The sequence below is a fragment of the Nomascus leucogenys genome, chromosome 14, assembly GCF_006542625.1.
Source record: "Nomascus leucogenys isolate Asia chromosome 14, Asia_NLE_v1, whole genome shotgun sequence".
NCBI lineage: Eukaryota > Metazoa > Chordata > Mammalia > Primates > Hylobatidae > Nomascus > Nomascus leucogenys.
In genome coordinates, this window is record NC_044394.1 from 71,203,968 (window position 1) to 71,218,527 (window position 14,560).

At 43.3% G+C, this 14,560-nt stretch overlaps 1 non-coding gene and 1 pseudogene across 1 annotated transcript; both read right to left on the minus strand.

The window, feature by feature from the left end:
* Nucleotides 1-1,520: 1,520 nt before the first annotated feature.
* LOC100603894 lies at nucleotides 1,521-2,445 on the minus strand (annotated as a pseudogene).
* A 2,420-nt stretch (nucleotides 2,446-4,865) lies between these two features.
* On the minus strand, nucleotides 4,866-4,971 carry LOC115838438. Its single transcript, XR_004033465.1, has one exon. It is a non-coding gene; the product is annotated as a U6 spliceosomal RNA (small nuclear RNA).
* Between the last annotated feature and the right edge of the window lie 9,589 nt (nucleotides 4,972-14,560).

Below are 14,560 nucleotides of genomic sequence, written 5' to 3' on the forward strand. Positions count from 1 at the left end.
TCCACTTTGGGTATATACCCAAAATAATTGAAAATAGGAACTCAGATATTTGTACACCCAGGTTAATAGCAGTATTATTATTATTATTATTATTCTTTTTTTTTTTGAGATGAAGTCTTGCTCTTGTCCCCCAGGCTGGAGTGCAGTGGTGCGATCTTGGCTCACTGCAACCTCCGCCTCCCGCATCCAGGTGATTCTCCTGCCTCAGCCTCCGGAGTAGCTGAGATTACAGGCGCCTGCCACCATGCCTGGCTAATTTTTGTATTTTTAGTAGAGACAGGGTTTCACCATGTTGGCCAGGCTGGTCTTGAACTCCTGACCTCTGGTGATCAGCCGGCCTCGGCCTCCCAAAGTGCTGGGATTACAGGTGTGAGCCACCTCGCCTGGCCAATAGCAGTATTATTTACAATAGCCAAAAGGTAGTTACAACCTAAATGTCCATCAACAAATGAATGGATAAATGAATGTGGTATATACATAAAATGGAATATAATTCAGCCTTAAAAAGGAAGAAAATTTTGAAACATAATACAACAGGGATGAAACTTAAAAGTGAAATAAGCCAGACACAAAAGGACAAACATTGTATGATTCCACTTACATGGAAAACCTAGAATAGTCCAATTCATAGAGACAGGAAGTAGAATAGTGGTTATCAAGGGGGAAATGAGGAGTTACTGCTTAATGAGTACAGACTTCCAGTTTGGCATAATGAAAAAGTTCTGGAAATAGATGGTGGTGAAGGTTACCTAACAATGTGGATGTACTCAATGCCACTGAATTGTATACTTAAAAATAGTTAAATTGGGCCAGGCTTGGTGACACACCTGTAATCCCAGCACTTTGGAAGGCTGAGGTGGGCGGATCACCTGAGGTCAGGAGTTCGAGACCAGCCTAGTCAAAATGGTGAAACCCCCGTCTCTAATAAAAATACAAAAATTAGCTGGGCGTGGTGATGCACATCTATCATCCCAGCTACTCGGGAGGCTGAAGCAGGAGAATCGCTTGAACCCAGGAGGCAGAGGTTGCGGCGAGCTGAGATGGTGCCACTGCACTTCAGCCTGGACAACAGAGCGAGACTACATCTCAAAAAAAAAAAAAGTTAAATTGTGAGTTTTATGTTTTGTTCTGCCCCACCCCACCCCCACCCCCACACACTCTGAGAGTGTTTTATTTCAAACTCTGATCCCTGCCCTGTGATTACAAAGAGAATACTGCTGGTTATCTCCTGCAGTCCCTGCTGTGGGAAAAACTGGTATCCGACATTCTCTGAAACATACTGCCTTTCATCTAGACTCAGAAGCTAGACATACAATTTAAAAAAGAAGAAGAGGATCCATGGCCGTGTTATACCCACCACCTGCCTAGGACCAGCCATCAGCCATGGTTGTTGACGGTGAGACTGCTGAAAAGACCCAAGCAGGATGGGAGAGAAAAAAGATATTTCTTTCTGTAGCATGAAGGAGATAGAAGACTTTCAAGCTTCCAGAAGCCTCATCACTCAGGCTTCACCCCAGAAGTTATTCTTGCCATCGGGCTAGCTGAGGCTTCCGGGCCTCTCCTTGTGCCTCTTCATATTCTTCCCCTGGTTTCAGCTGAGGGCCAGGGATCATAACTGTCTTAAGGATGGTGCTTAGCGGGTGCCCATGGGGGAACGATCTTGCCAAGCATTCTCCAGCTTCTATAGGGGTTTGTCAGGTGCTTTTCAAATACAACATACTCCAGGACATTCTTGGGTACATCTTCCTGTCCATACATCAACCGGCCAAACCAGTCACAGATGGCCAGAGTCTGCTGGGTGTGCCTATGGTGACCTAGCCGTATATGTTGCTCTGGTTCGTCAGACTTGAACAGCGAACCTGAACCACATGGTAGGGCTCTAAAGATTCCACAAAGCTCCAGCGGATGGTCTTATATTTGATGTCTCAGATCATGTCTGGAAAACAGTGTTCAGTTACCGAGGTATGCAGTCAGTCATGTGTGAGTTGTTTAGACAAAGGTGAGCTTCAGTAAATACATCCTTAGCTTTTTCAGGGAAGTCCTTTGTTTTAAAATTGTCGTGATACTCTTTTATCTTCTGGACTGACAATTGTATGCCACATTCTTCTTCATTTGTTCAGTTCTCTGTTTCAGTCCTTCCTTTGAAAGAGATGGCATGTGAGCATCACCCTCAGGAGGAACATAGGCATCAAAGATACCAGCTGTACAGGCCAGATGTATGGGACGATCCAGATGTTCTGGAGGAATAACCAGTCCTGCTTTCCAGGCATGTTCCATAAACTCCTTTTGTGTTTTGTATTTAGGTTGATAAATAGGAGGTGTGAAACCTTTTTTAGTTCTTACTGGAACTATAGCTGCAGACTGAGTCACCAGAACTGGCTGCCGAGATCACCAGCCCAAAACCCTTAATAAAAGAGACAACCCCTGAGATACGGGGGTTGCCATTTTGTTCACGCAAAGGCTGCCGGGAAGGCTTTTTTGTTGGGTTTTTTTTTTTTTTTTTTTTTTTTTGAGACGGAGTCTCGCTTTGTCTCCCAGGCTGGAGTGCAGTGGCGCAATCTCGGCTCACTGCAAGCTCCGCCTCCCGGGTTCACGCCATTCTCCTGCCTCTCAGCTTCTCCAAGTAGCTGGGACTACAGGCGCCCGCCACCACGCCCGGCTAATTTTTTTGTATTTTTAGTAGAGACAGGGTTTCACCGTGGTCTCGATCTCCTGACCTCGTGATCCGCCCGCCTCGGCCTCCCAAAGTGCTGGGATTACAAGCGTGAGCCACCGCGCCCGGCGGTTTTTGTTTTTTTAGACAGAGTCTCGCTCTGTCGCCCAGGCTGCAGTGCAGTGGCACAATCTCGGCTCACTGCAATCTCCACCTCCAGGGTTTATGCCATTCTCCTGCCTCAGCCTCCTGAGTAGCTGGGACTAGAGGCACCTGCCACCACTCCCAGCTAATTTTTTTTGTATTTTTAGTACAGACGGGTTTCGCCATGTTGGCCAGGCTGGCCTCAAACTCATGATCTCAGATAATCCACCCACCTTGGCGTCCAAAAGTGCTGGGATGACAGGCATGAGACACCATGCCCGGCCAATGTTCTGTATATTTTATCACAATTTTTAAAAAGGAATGAAGGACCAGGCATGGTGGTTCACACTTGTAATCCTAACACTTTGGGAGGCTGAGGTGGAAGGATCACTTGAGCCCAGGAGTTTGCAACCAGGCTGGGAAACATAGGGAGAACCTGTTTCTAAAAAAACAAAAAAACAAATTAATTAGCTGGGTGTGGTGGCACATGCTCCTGGTCCCAGCTACTTGGGAGGCTGAGGTGGGAGGATCACTTGAGCCCAGGAGATGGAGGCTGCAATGAGCTGTGATCACGCCACTGCACTCCAGCCTGGGCTACAAAGTGAGACCCTGTCTCAAAGAAGAAAAAAAAAAAAAAAGGAAGAATTTATACATGCTGCAATGCAGATGAACCTCTAAAACATGCTAAATGAAGGAAGCCAGACACAAAAGGTCACATATTACATGGTTCCATTTATATGAAATATCCAGAATAGGCAAATCCATAAAGTCAGACAGCAGATTAGTGGTTTACCAGGGCCTGAGCAGAGGGGAAGATAGAGAGTGACTGCTAATGGGAATGAAATCTCCTTTGCGGGTAATTAAAATATTTTGGAACTAGATAGAGGTGGTGGTTGTACAACATTATGAATATACTAAATTGCCACTGAATCATACACTTTAAAATGGTTAATTTTATATTATGTGAATTTTACCTCAAGTTAAAAAAAAACTTACTTGATGCTACACATTAGTTGGGATTGAAAAAGAAAAATAAATAAATACTTGAGAATAAAGACAAAACATGGAGACTCTGTAACGACTAAAGAAATTGAATGAGGGGCTGGGCGCGGTGGCTCAAGCCTGTAATCCCAGCACTTTGGGAGACCGAGGTGGGCAGATCACGAGGTCAGGAGATCGAGACCATCCTGGCTAACACACTGAAACCCCATCTCTACTAAAAATACAAAAAAATTAGCCAGGCGTGGTGGCATGTGCCTGTAGTCCCAGCTACTCGGGAGGCTGAGGCAGGAGAATGGTGTGAACCCGGGATGCGGAGCTTGCAGTGAGCTGAGATTGCGCCACTGCACTCCAGCCTGAGTGACAGAGCCAGACTCCATCTCAAAACAAAAAAAAAAGGAAAGAAAGAAATTGAATGACTGTTTGAGAATCTTTGCACAAAGAATACAATAAACCCAAGTGGATTTACAAGTGAATTCTTCCAAATGTTCCAATACCCAAATGTGTAGTTGAGTGGAAATGTCAGAAAAAGTTTTACTGGCTGGAAAGCAGAGTGTGGGATGGGGTGGTGCTTGGTGAAAGGTGGGCTGGAGAAAATGGGCAAAAACCAGTCATGATAAAAGTCTGTCACGGGGTTTGGACTATCTTAAGGGGCCTTGGGAAGATTTTGATGGGTCTGAGCAGGAGAGTGAAATACTACCTTTGAACCTCTGCCTTACATGGTGGGTTTGACTGTAAATAATGCTGTCAATAACCATTATGAGTATAACTTTTAAATTTTTAAAATTTATTTTAAAAATATCCTTGGCCAGGCACAGTGGCTCACGCCCATAATCCCAGCACTTTGGGAGGCTGAGGCACGCAGATCACCTGAGGTTGGGAGTTTGAGACCAGCCTGACCAACATGGAGAAACCCGTCTCTACTAAAAATACAATATTAGCTGGGCGTGATGGCGCATGCCTGTAATCCCAGCTACTCGAGAGGCTGAGGCAGGAGAATCTCTTGAACCCGGGAGGCAGAGGTTACGGTGAGTCGAGATGGTGCCATTGCACTCCAGTCTGGGCAACAAGAGCGAAACTACACCTCAAAAAACAAAACAAAAAAATCCTTGCACAGGGGCCATGCTAATATTCTTGGCATCATTCTAATTTTACTATATGTGCTGCTGAAGCAGATACTATATAACTTTTATAAGCTTTATTAACCAATGCCTTTTGTTTGCTCTTTTCATTTTTTCTTCTATTCTTTTTTATGTATTTTAAAATATTCTTTCTAGAGACAGGGTCTTGCTTTATCACCCAGGCTGGAGTGCAGTGGTGTGATCTCTGCTCACAGCAACCTCTGCCTCCTGGTTCAAGCGATTCTTGGCTCACTACAGCCTTAAACTTTTAGGTTCAAGTGATCTCACCAGCTTGCCTCCCAAGTAGGTGGGACTGCAGGCACGCACCACCATGCCTGGCCAATTTTTTGTATATTTTGTAGAGAGGGGGCTTCCACCATGTTGCCCAGGCTGGTCTCAAACTCCTGGGCTCAAACAATCCACCCACCTTGGCCTCCCAAACTGCCGGGATTATAGGCATGAGCCATTACACCTGGCCTCTTCCATTCCTTTAAATGCAATCTAAGATATAATGACCAGAAGTTTTAAAAATGAGTTTTAGTTTATTAAGATTAATTCATCCTTTTAAACTGTTGACATGCTTATTAATTCTGTCCTAACCATGATTTTATTTTATTATTTTTTTTGAGACAGAGTCTCGCTCTGTTGCCCAGGCTGGAGTGCAGTGGCACAATATTGGTTCACTGCAACCTCTGCCTCCGAAGGTTCAAGCTCCCGCCTCAGCCTTCTGAGCAGCTGGGACTACAGGCACATGCCACCACCCCTGGCTAATTTTTGTATTTTTAGCAGAGACAGGATTTTACCATGTTAGTCTTGAACTCCTGACCTCAAGTGATACAGCTGCCTTGGTCTCCCAAAGCGCCGTGATTACAGGCATGAGCCACTGCACCCGGACTTTAACCATGATTTTTAAGCATAACTTGGTTTTTTTTGTATCTTTTTTCTAACTTTTTATTTCTGTATTTTTAACATTTATGTATTTATTTAGAGACAGGGTCGTAGCTCACTGCAGCCTTGAACTCCCAGGCCGACATGATCCTCCTGCCTCAGTCTCTGGAGTAGCTAGGACCACAGGCACAGACTGTCACAGCTAGCTGATTTTTTTTTTTTTTTTTTTAATTTTTAGTATAGATGAGGGCTCGCTATATTGCCCAGGCTAGTCTCAAACTCCTGAGCTCAAGTGATCCTCCCGCCTTGGCCTCCCAAAGTGTTGGGATTACATGTGTGAGCCACCACGCCTGACCTCTAACTTTTTATTTTGGAAAATTATAAATATGCTCAGTTGGAAGGAATGGTGTAATGAAATCTCATGTATACAACATCCAGCTTCAACAAATTTCAAGTAATGGACAGTCTCATCTATACTGTCACCTACTTCTTTACTCTCATTATTTTGAAATAAAACCTAGGCATTGTATCCGTTTATTTGTAAATATTTTATTATTAAACATAATCATGTTCCATTATAAAATGAGTTTACCAAACTTCAATTCTCAGGTGTCTGTTATACATGTTTGTATATCATGCTCATTGAACATATTCCAAAATTATCTTTAAAAATAAAATGTGGGCTGGGCACAGTAGCTCACACTTTTAATACCAGCACTTTGGGAAGCCTAGGTGGAGGATCACTTGAAGCCAGGGGTTCAAGACTGGCCTGGACAACATAGCAATATGTCATCTCTATTTTCTTTTTAAGGTAATTAATTAATTAAAATAAAATAAAATGTGGCATGTATATTTGGAACTTTGTTCACAGATGTCAGGAAAAATTATAAAATGCACCATTACCCATTTGAAAATAGCTTTTAACCTGGTTTCATCAACAAGGTGTCTCTAAGAGAAAGAGTAACAGATATAATTAAAAATTATTTGTTAACTTTGTAAAAGGCTTTTTGATATATTTCTCAGGAACTGAGAGAGGGAATAACACTAATAACTTGGTAACACATTATTTTCTTCATTGAATGGTTTCTATTTCTTTGATTTTTTTTTTTTTTTTTGCTTTTCATATGTTGATTTGCTTTAATCCTCACAACCCACGCAAGGGCTACTGAGAATCCCACTCCATCATGTTTCAGCATTGTATAATTGGTACGGTTGTCTCCCTGAGTTCTATCTCCTCCAACAAAGAGGTAGTATCCAAAATTGCCACCTGTCTGGTCGAAGCCATGATGACCTCAAGCCTCCATTTTATAATAAACTTCTTTTTTTTTTTTTTTTTTGACACAGAGTCTCGCTCTGTCACACAGGCTGGAGTACAGTGGCATGGTCATAGCTCACTACAGCCTCAACCTCCAGGGCTCAAGTGACCCTTCCACCTCAGCCCTCAGAGTAGTTGGGACTACAAGTGCGTGCACCACCACATCAAGCTAATTTTTAAACTTTTTCATAGAGACAGGATCTCACTATGTTGCTCAGGCTGGTCTGGAACTCCTGGGCTCAAGGGATCCTCCCATCTTGGCCACCCAAAGTCCTGGGATGACAGGCATGAGCCATATGTCTGGTCAATAAAATACTTTCAAGCAAAATTATATTAGGATAAGATTCTGGGAGAAAAAAAGAAATATAAAATTTCCAATTTTACAAAATTGTTTATGTATTTGTCAGTGGCTGATAAATACAAAAGTCATTGTGGAATTTAGATTACGTTGGATAAATACAAATTGGGGAAACAATCATATTTTAAAATTATGTATGTATGCATATGTGTTTATGTATTCAAAATCACATTTTTCAAACTAAACAAATTAAAAAATTATAATGTCTATTATATGAAATAGTATATAGTTTTAAAAAATTCTATCACAGGGTACATGAGCCAAAAATGTTGGAAGCCATTCCTCTAGATGGCCTATCTTCAGGAAAGCATAGAATCTTGGGAACTCCTCTCCCCTAACATCTGCCTTGAAATATTTACTGATTTTTAAAATTCTTTTTTTCAAGATTTCCTACCACAATGAGCCACTTGATCCACCCCATCAACCTTAGGCCCTCTTTCTTTCTGGTTTGACAGTGGACCCGTCCCTGCCTCCATCTCTCCTACCCTTCCCCAAACTCCCTTCCCATCATCCTAAAGCCCAAGACCCTCTCAGCCTGGTTGGAGCTCTGAGCTGCCTGTAAACATGAAAGGATTTATACCTCCATGACTAAAATGAACTTTTACTGCCATCATCTAAGCCACTTAATTGAAAAGTATATTTGTCCCTTGGTATCCAAGAGGGACTGGCTCCAGGAACTCCCTCAAATACCAAAATCTGTGGATGCTCAAATCCCTTATATAAAATGGCATAGTATTTTGCATATAACCTACACACATCCTCCTGTATACTCTAAATCATCTTTAGATTATTTATATTACCTAATACAATGTAAATGCTATGTAAACCATTGTTGTACTGTATTGTTTAGGGAATAATGACAGGAAAAAAGTCTGTGCATGTTCAGTACAGACTTTTTTTCTTTTTTTTGTGACAAGATCTGGCTCTATCGCCCAGGCTGGAGTGCAGTGGCACAATCTCAGCTCACTGCAACCTCCACATCCCAGGCTCAAGCCATCCTCCCACCTCAGCCTCCTGAGTAGCTGGTAGCTGGGACTACAGGTGCACACTACCACGCCCAGCTAATTTTTGTATTTTTTTGTAGAGATGGGTTTTGTCATGTTACCCAGGCTGGTCTTCAACTCTCGTGAGCTCAAGCGGTCCTCTCGACTCCGTCTCCCAAAGTGCTGCAGTTACATGCGTGAGCCACCACACACGGACAGACGCAATTTTTTTCTCCAATTTTTTTTTCTTCTTTCTTTCTCCAGTGTCAGTGTTGATCCAAATATTTCCAATCTGCAGTTGGTTGAATCCACCAATGCAGAACCCATGGAAACAGAGATCTGACTGTATTAGACCTTGAATCATTCAGGTTATATCCAGAACAGTCCATGTAGCCTCCTGTATTTTTGTCTATGAGTGACCTAAGGCTGAAGGCTGACTTTGACCTCCAGGTGAGTGCCTGAAGGCACTAGGTATCACAGCCCTTCAGGGCCACTCTTGTTTAATACCTCTCAATGGTGCCAAATACTGCGGACAACAGAATGCAATCTCCCAATTTCCCTCCTTGACTGGGCCAACCTTATCTTCCTAACCTCAGTTAAGGTCACTTTCCTCTTTTCCTTTCTCACTAAACTCAGTCACTCCACTGTCCTTCAGCCTCTGGTACAGGTCTAGCTCTCTTGTGCCCCTCTCCTCTGCCTTCACCTTCAAGGTCCTTTAGCCTAAAGTGTTTTCCAGACTCCTTCAGTGATTGGCTGCCTCTTTCTCTTTGGGTTTGTTGCAATTTGACAGTAACTGTCAAGATGTAAGGTATATATCTATGAGCCCATATGAAGAAATATTCATATAGTAGCCCATAACATTAAAAGGATGATTATTGCAACATTTTTTATTTTTGTTTTTACACAGAGTCTGGCGTGTCACCCAGGCTGGAGTGCAGTGGTGCAGTCATAGCTCACTGCAGCCTTGAACTCTTGAACTCAAGAGATCCTTCCATCTTAGCCTTCCTGGGAGTTGGAGCTATAGGCATGCCACCACTTCTCACTAATTTTTTATTCATTTTTATTTTTTATAGAGATGGGTCTAAGTATGTCTAAGTATGTTGCCCAGGCTGATCTTGAACACCTGGACTCAAGATATCCTGCTGCCTTGGCTTCCCAAAGCACTGGGATCACAGACATGAGTCACCACACCCAGCTCAGCATTTTTTTTGTTTGTTTGTTTGAGACAGGGTCTTGCTCTGTTGCACAGGCTGAAGTGCAGTGACACAATCATGACTCGTTGCAGCCTTGATTTCCCCAGGCTCAAGCAATCCTCCCGCCTCAGCCTCCTGTGTAGTTGGGACTACAGGCATGTGCCACCACGCTGAGCTAATTTTTAAATTTTTTTGTAGAGATGAGGGGTGTCACCGTGTTGCTCAGGCTGATCTTGGACTCCTGGGCTCAAGCGATTCTCCTGCCTTGGCCTCCCAAAGTGCTGGGATTACAGGTGAAAGCCACCACATCGGCCTTTTTTTTTTCTTTTTTTAATAGATAAGGGGTTTCACTATGGTGCCCAGGCTTGTCTTGAATTCGTAGGCTCAAGCAGTCCTCCTACCTCTACCTCCCAAAGTGCTGAGATTATAGGCATGAGCCACCGCGCCCAGCCTGGTCATTTTTTAAGAGAAAAAAATTGTTAAGAATTTAAATACCCTTCAAGAAAGGAATGGTAAAATGGTGTACTATGCAGCCATCAAGAAGAGTGAAATAGATCAGTAAGTCCTGGCATGGGTAGAGGTCCACGGTACTGAATATTGCATGTAAAAGAAGAAAATCACAGCACATATAGAGTGTGTAGTCCCATTCATGTAAATACCACAAAGCCACCAGCCTGTGTGGATATAGAAAAAGTTCCAGAAAGCCTCACACCAAGCAGGAGTGGAAGAACAGGAGAAAGAACATTTTTCTTTTCCTCTGCTTATTTCTATTTTGTGTGAGCACTTTACAGTAACTGTAATATACTAATACTAATATAAATTTGAGGTAAATTTGAAGGCAAGGAGCTATCTGCGAATTGGTGTCATGCTAGGGAAATATAACCTTCCAAAGAGATACCAAAAGTTTAAAGCAACCTCCCTGGCACCTGCCTTGAGCTGAGCAAGTAAGATGTGACCCATTGCCTTGGTGCTGGAATTGTCAGTTAGATGCTTATTGTCCATGGCTAGGCACGGCGGCTTATGCCTGTAAACCCAGCACCTTTGGAGGCTGAGGCAGATGGATCACTTGAGGCCAGGAGTTTGAGACCAGCCTGGTCAACATGGTGAGGCCTCATCTCTACTAAAAATACAAAAAATTAGCTGGGCGTGGTGGTGGGCACCTGTAATCCCAGCTACTCAGGAGGCTGAAGGAGGCTGAGGCAGGGGAATTGCTTGAGCCGGGGAGGCAGAGGTTGCAGTGAGCTGGGGATCGTGCCACTGCACTCCAGCCTGGGTGACAGAGCAAGACTCTGTCTCAAAAAAAAAAAAACCACTTATCTTCCAGAACAGGATCACATCTTTTGACATAAAGCTGTTGGTTAGATGGCACAGGCGGGGCCACCATGTGCATGGATGTCATCACGGTTAGTGTGTTAGGCCATTCTTGCACTGTTACAAGGAAATACCTGAGGCTAGGTAATTTGTAATGAAAAGAAGTTTAATTGGCTCATGGTCTGCAGGCAGTACAAGAAGCCTGGTGCCAGCATTCATTTCTGGTGAGGGCCTTAGGAAGCTTACTTCTCGCAGTATTATGTTGGTGCAAAAGTAATTGCTGGTTTTGCCATTACTTTTAATGACAAGTAAAAGTATTACTTTTTTACCAACCTAATAAGTACTTATTGGCTGAAGGTGAAGTGGGGAGTGAGTGTCTCACATGGTAACAGCAGGAGCAAGTGGTGGAGGGGGAAGCTCTGCACACTTTTAAACAACCAGATCTCAAGAGAACTCACTATCTCTAGGACAGCACCAAAGGGATGGCACTAAACCATTCATGAGAAATCATCCCCATGGTCCAGTCACCTCCCACCAGGCCCCACCTCCAATTTTGGGGATTACAATTCAACATGAGATTTAGCAAGGACATCATCCAGACCCTACAGTTAGAAATGGTTCATTTCTTCTTGCCGGGTTTCCCAGCCAAGGCAAAGCTTGTTTTTCTTCCCTGGGGCAAGAAAGGGAAATGGCGAGAGTGGCAGGGGCTGGGAGATGAGAAAATAGAAGTGGAAGAATAAATGAATCAGGAGAATAAAGAAAAGAGGAGAAGAACAAAGGGGAGTAGATGGGAGAAGAGAGAAGGGAACGGGATGAGGCAGGCAAGAGCAGAGGAGAAGAGAAGAAGGTGGAGAGGAAATGTGAAGGGAAAGGAAGGAAAAGGAAAGGAGGAAATATGAGGGGAGGGGAGAGGAATTCTTATCACTCGAATTTTAGGTCGAAGAGGAGCACTTGAGAAAGGATGGAAAGAAAGAAGGGAAGACAAAAAGGAAGAGAGAAAAAGAATGAAAACTCAACCTGATGGTGACTATTATTTTAATTTCTAAGCCAAGTAGGAGGAGAAGATAAATATACACTATAGGTTGTTTCTGAACAGCTGATATTTGGGAATGCTTTGTTTTCCGACCGCTGCCAGTCTAAATAAACCAAGGTGTCTATTGCTGCATAACAAATTAACCCAAAACTTAGTAGCTTAAAACAACAAACATGTATTGTCTCACACAGTTTGTAAGAGTCAGGAATCCAAGGGTTGCTTAGCTGGGTAATTCTGGCTTAGAGTTTCTCATGAGGCTGAAGTCAAGATACAGCCAGGGCTGCAGTCATCTGAAGGCTTGACTGGAGCTGGAGAATCAGATGCTTCATCTACGCTGACTACAGGCCTCAGCTCCTTGCCAACTGGGCCTCTCCATAGGACCGCTTGAGTATCCTCATGACATGGCAGCAAGCTTCCCCCAGAAGGAGTGATCCAAGATAGCAAGGTGGAAGTCACAATGTCTTTTATGACCTAGCCTTGGAAGTCACAGACCATCACTTCTACCCTATTCAGTTGACCATACCCACCTTTTATACAGTGTGGAGGGGAACTACAGAACAACATGAATATCAGAATCTGGGGATCATTCAAGGCCATCTTGGAGGCTGGTAATCACACAAGGCAGAAGAAAAAATTCTTTTTTTTGAGACAGAGTCTCACTGCTCACTGTCACCTAGGCTGGAGTACAGTGGCACAATCACGGTGGCTGACTGCAGCCTCAACCTCCTGGGCTCAAGTGATCTCCCCACCTCAGCCTCCCAGATAATTTGGACTATAGACGCTCACCACCATGCCTAGCTAATTTTCTTTTATTTTAGTAGAAACAAAATCTCGCTATGTTGCCCAGGCTGGTCTCAAACTCGTGGGCTCAAGCAATCCTCCCACCTCAGCCCCACAAAGTGCTGGGATTACAAACACCTCACCTGGTCTAACAGATAAATTTCTGATGAGAAGTCTCTTCTCTAGCTGTTTACAGTGACTCAAGAATTAGTCTTGTCAAATCTCTCTGGGATGCTTATCACTCAGCAGTTTCTCTTCTAGCTGTATTCTCTGGAGATATGTGTACCAATGGACAAGAATATCCCTAAAAGCATTGTTCTTGGACAAAAAATATTTGATAGCCCAAACACCATTCAGCAATTAACCACATAAGTTGCGCTATATTTATATGACATAATACTCCAACTATAAACCCACTATCATGATTAACCAACTATGACCATATGCAACAACCTAGATGAATCTCACAATGTTGAACAAAAGAAGCCAGACCAATATATACTTTATTAGTTCCCAGTTAGATAAAGCTTAAAACACTCAAATCTAAACTAAAATGTTCAGGGCTGTCTACTTAGGTGATAAAACTATAAATAAAACAGTGAACTTATCAGCATAAAACTCAGGGGAGTGACTTCTTTTTTGGAGTGATGGAAGCTGTTACAATCAGGAAGGGGCAGGATGAAGCTTCTGACAAAGTTTTATTTCTTTGTCTGAGTGCTGATTACAAGTGTTTCCTTTTAAATAATACCTTAAGCCGTAGATTTACGTGTTGGGCACTTTTCTGTATATGTATCATTTCACAATAAAAGGACTTTTAAAAAAATATCTTAATGCTCCAAGATCCTGTCTTAGAAAACAATCAACAATGATGATAATAATAATCAGCCTATAATGTGCATGTAGGCCCCATCCCTCTGCAGTGTGGGTGATGGGGATTTGCAGCGAGTAGGGAGAAGCTTGTACCCTCAAATCAGTGACACGCAGTGAAGCCTGACCCCTGGTGCCCATGGCTGCAGAGCCTCACGTTTGGACTCTGGGAACTGAATCCCTATTGTGGTGACCTCTGAGCTTCTCCTTCCAGAAACCTTGGTCCTGGAGGAATTTTAGTCTGGTTCTGCCATCATGGGTCTCCCCCATCACCCGTCCTTCTTTGCCTGCTCCCTCCCACCCCTTCCAATCCTAGCTTTTCTGAATTTCTTTTGTTAAGCTGACAGAAGCCATAATTGAGCCTCCTGACAAGAGCTGGACTGTGCTTTTCTCTCTCTTTTCCTTTTTTGCAATCTACAATGAGCCTTCCAAGTTCATTACCGCAGATGGTCCTGGTCAGGACCCAGGGCCCGATGGCAGAAGCTTATTATCCAGCCTCGGGGACAGTGAGAACTGGCTGGCAGCCGCAGTCATTTTGAAGCAGTCATGTCCAATTAGAAGAAACATTAGGCACTTTCCTTCTGGAGCCCCATTAACAAATTAGTCGTACCACAAACTGAGAGAGACTGGATGGGACCAAATACCTTTTGACCACTGGATAATTTGATAATTTGGAGAAGAAACAGTGCAGAACACTGCTGTGTGTGTGTATGTGTGTGTGTGTGTGTGTGTGTGTGTGTGTGTCTGTGTGTATGTGTTGGAGGTATGAGATAGCAGGTAGTTTGGGAGGAGGATTTGACCCCATATGCCTGTGCCACCCAGGAATGAAATATTTCTAATACTAAGCTATGCCTGTTACTGGATTAAAATGGTCAGGGATTTGGCAAGAATGGCTGTCTTTTTTTGTGGTCAGTG